We start from the raw sequence: 4,523 nt of genomic DNA, 5'->3' as shown, positions 1-4,523 counted from the left end.
CGTGGCCATGCCAAGCGGCGTGACCGCGCCACCGTGCGGTCAACAGGTGAAGCGCTCTGCGGCCGACCGTGCGGGGGTTCCAGTTAGTCAGGGACCCTTTAATAATTACCCTTTAATAATTTAATTAATTACCGTAACACACTTTAAAAGGGCCAGAAGCACAAGTGAAATCAGGAATTTTTGGGATGTTTTCCTCATTTCAGGCTCAAAAAGCCGAAGCAACATTACAGCGGCTGCATTTATTAGGCTCAAATCTGAAGGAGGTGATTTCTTTTGCTTAAAGAACAAAGTCTTCCACAAAATGTTGATTTGGGAGCCACGCTAACCCTTTTCCACGCTCCCTCCTTGCCTCCCGTGGACCGTGAGCAGCTTCAGTCGACCATGAGGGTCTACTGGAACTCCAACAACTCTACAATGGGTGAATTTCACCACCATTACTGGAGCCTAAAGGGTTCCCAAATGCTCCCAGTTTAGTTCCAGTTTTTGGGAGTGTGCGGACGCGGTCTTCCCATGTGAATAACCTCTCATTCAGCCAGTGAGCGATGCTGGGTCCTTCCAAGCCAGGTTTCCTGGCCCCCCCAGTGCCGAGCAGCCCGGGTGGTCAATCAGGAAACTACCAACCACAGAGATGGTGGACGGTGGAGCTGGGATCAAAGTGTGAAGGACACAAATGTGAAAGAGCTGCAGATCTCCTCATGCTTCTCACTGTGTTGTCAGGAGCTTCTGGGGACCTGGACCTGCTGAAGAGCCGGACCTGAGGCCAGACGGGCGTTTCCCCCACCTCCAGCAGGTGAGCGCACCTGAGACGCCATGTTTAACACCATCTTTTTGGAAGGGTTATGAAAGTAGACTTAGTTTTCCTGTGTGGGTTCTAGCCCCACATAAACAAAATGATGGTGGTGGTCAGAATAGAAGGAGCTGGATGGACTTCAGGACTCAGGAGGGTGATGCATCCCTAGAGGGCATTGCTGGACTGTTGGAGGAAGGTTCCCGTGGTTACAATGGCCTCTGAACCTGGACACATTAAAGCACCACCATCATCACTTTGCTATTTCTTTAATCCATAAATGTGTATTTGAAATGAAAACATCACTGTTTAAAGTAGGGTTAGTAGGAAAATGCTACTAAATATCTCCTGTTCTGGAGGAGGAAGGAGGCCTTCTGAGGAGGATGAAGGCCTTCTGAGGAGGAAGGAGGCCTTCTGAGGAGGAGGGAGGCCTTCTGAGGAGGATGGAGGCCTTCTGAGGAGGAGGGAGGCCTTCTGAGGAGGATGGAGGCCTTCTGAGGAGGAGGAAGGAGGCCTTCTGAGGAGGAGGGAGGCCTTCTGAGGAGGAGGGAGGCCTTCTGAGGAGGATGGAGGCCTTCTGAGGAGGATGGAGGCCTTCTGAGGAGGAGGGAGGCCTTCTGAGGAGGAGGGAGGCCTTCTGAGGAGGATGGAGGCCTTCTGTGAAGGTGGAGGGAGGCCTTCTGAGGAGGAGGGAGGCCTTCTGTGAAGGTGGAGGGAGGCCTTCTGAGGAGGAGGAAGGAGGCCTTCTGAGGAGGAGGGAGGCCTTCTGAGGAGGATGGAGGCCTTCTGAGGAGGAGGAAGGAGGCCTTCTGAGGAGGAGGGAGGCCTTCTGAGGAGGATGGAGGCCTTCTGAGGAGGATGGAGGCCTTCTGAGGAGGAGGAAGGAGGCCTTCTGAGGAGGAGGGAGGCCTTCTGAGGAGGAGGGAGGCCTTCTGAGGAGGAGGGAGGCCTTCTGTGGAGGAGGAAGGCCTTCTGTGAAGGTGGAGGGAGGCCTTCTGAGGAGGAGGGAGGCCTTCTGAGGAGGAGGGAGGCCTTCTGAGGAGGATGGAGGCCTTCTGAGGAGGAGGGAGGCCTTCTGAGGAGGAGAGAGGCCTTCTGAGGAGGAGGGAGGCCTTCTGTGAAGGTGGAGGGAGGCTTTCTGTGAAGGTGGAGGGAGGCCTTCTGAGGAGGAGGGAGGCCTTCTGAGGAGGAAGGAGGCCTTCTGAGGAGGAGGGAGGCCTTCTGTGAAGGTGGAGGGAGGCTTTCTGTGAAGGTGGAGGGAGGCCTTCTGAGGAGGAAGGAGGCCTTCTGAGGAGGAAGGAGGCCTTCTGATGTGCTCAACATCTTGGTAACAGTACAGAGATGATCTGAGCTTCCAGGAGCTCCACGCTCAGGTGAGCTGGCCCAGAAGCTTGAAGCCTGTTTGTTATATCAGCTCAGCTGTTGATGTTCTTGGGTCCCACAAGATGCTGGAGCTCACCTTTGAACACCAACAGGACTGCTTCACTCTCTGGGGAGTCTCACCTGATTTAAGTAGCTGCAGAACTCTTGAGATATTAGGCTCTTGACCTTCTGACCTTGACCTTTTGCTTCCTTTATGCAGCTCACGTCTCCACACGTGTGGTTTCTATGGTTTTATTGCGTATGCAGGCAGTAGTAATCCAAGGTCACATGACATCGTAGGCTACTTTATGATCAAAACCTTTTGGCTTCTGTCATCTGTTGCTTGGCCAGCAGTTCATAACCTAAATGACCATAATGTAAAGGTCCAAAAATCCATCTGAAGTGAATTTATAGCAAATGAACACAAGGGTTAGCGTTAGCCGTAATGCTGACAACTGCATTGGTCCAAGGTCAATGCTAATTAGCTGTCATTAAGATGACAGCATGTCATGGAAATGGACAGACAGGATTATATAATGTAGACAGAGTGAGGTCAGGCTGCAGACAGGGTTAGGGTTAGAGGGTTAGGGTTAGGGGTTAGGGGGTTAGAGGGTTAGGGTTAGAGGGTTAGGGTTAGGGGTTAGGGGGGTAGGGTTAGGGTTAGAGGGTTAGAGGGTTAGAGGGTTAGGGTTAGAGGGTTAGGGTTAGGGGTTAGGGGGGTAGGGTTAGGGTTAGAGGGTTAGAGGGTTAGGGTTAGGGGTTAGGGGTTAGGGGGTTAGAGGGTTAGGGTTAGAGGGTTAGGGGGGTAGGGTTAGGGTTAGAGGGTTAGGGTTAGGGGTTAGGGGGTTAGGGTTAGGGTTAGGGGTTAGGGGGGTAGGGTTAGGGTTAGAGGGTTAGGGTTAGGGTTAGGGGTTAGGGGGTTAGGGTTAGAGGGTTAGAGGGTCAGGGCATTTCCTGCCTGGTAGGATGTAAATCCCGGCTTGAATTCAACCCTCGAGGAATGGATTTGAACTCCTCTGATTGGCCAGTCTAATCCATGAAGGCTGGAATCCAGCCAGGTTTTGCATCCTACCAGGGAGAAACTGCTTTCACCAGGTAAATGGAACCCCAGGTGAGAGTGTTTAACTGTAGGACAGAAAGTCTGGCTTGGATACGGCCCTCGAGGACTGGATTTGCCCACCCCTGGGTTAGGGTTAGGGTTAGAGGGTTAGGGTTAGAGGGTTAGAGGGTTAGGGTTAGAGGGTTAGGGTTAGAGGGTTAGAGTTAGGGTTAGGGTTAGAGGGTTAGGGTTAGAGGGTTAGGGTTAGGGTTAGAGGGTTAGGGTTAGAGGGTTAGGGTTAGGGTTAGAGGGTTAGGGTTGGGTTAGGGTTAGAGGGTTAGGGTTAGGGTTAGAGGGTTAGGGTTAGGGTTAGAGGGTTAGGGTTAGAGGGTTAGAGTTAGGGTTAGGGTTAGAGGGTTGGGGTTAGAGGGTTAGGGTTAGGGTTAGAGGGTTAGGGTTAGAGGGTTAGGGTTAGAGGGTTAGGGTTAGAGGGTTAGGGTTAGGGTTAGAGGGTTAGGGTTAGGGCTAGAGGGTTAGGGTTAGGGTTAGGGTTAGAGTTAGGGTTAGGGTTAGGGTTAGAGGGTTAGGGTTAGGGTTAGGGTTAGAGGGTTAGGTTAGGGTTAGGGTTAGGGTTAGGGCTAGAGGGTTAGGGTTAGAGGGTTAGGGTTAGGGTGTCCTCCCTCATCACATTTGCATATAACTGCTAACGTGTTAAAAGTCTTTTTTTCTATCTCAGACGGTGCAGCGGTCATTTGTCAGTCATCATGACGCCTCTTTTCTGTTGCTGTAAGTCACCAGGAGCCTGTTGTGCAGGTGCTTTTGTGCTGTCGGTGCCATTATTTAGTTGCACCACCCTGCTCAATGTTTTGACTAAATGGACAGCCGCTGTGGGGGGGGTTCAACCCAGTGCAGCCCCACCCCAGGGGGACTGGTTTGAAGCTTGGTCAGAAAGCATGTGGTGGTGCGTGTGAACTCTGGGCCCTGGGGAAGAGGCGTCTCACTGTGGCTGCCTCGTGTTTGTCATGTTTTGTAAAGGCTGCCAATCTTCCCTTTGTTACTGCAGACAGTGGTGACAAACAGGAGAGGAAATGGAGTCTTCAGTGCTGGGAACAGGATCAGGTCAGGAGGAGGAGGAATAAGACGGGAGTCCTCAAGCTTCCACATAGCCTTGCTCCCCTGGGAACCTCGTGTGTTTGTCTTTATTTGAGGGGTCTGGATTCTGGTTTTCAGGCACACTAAGAAAGATTAGTGACCTTGTGTTTCAGATATTTGGAGTTAGAAATGGGGAAAAAAGAAAATTGCCACCTTTAGGGTAAGGGTTAGCCACGTTGTGGC

Source organism: Takifugu rubripes, chromosome 13 (assembly GCF_901000725.2).
Source record: "Takifugu rubripes chromosome 13, fTakRub1.2, whole genome shotgun sequence".
NCBI lineage: Eukaryota > Metazoa > Chordata > Actinopteri > Tetraodontiformes > Tetraodontidae > Takifugu > Takifugu rubripes.
This window is presented reverse-complemented; position numbering follows the sequence as displayed.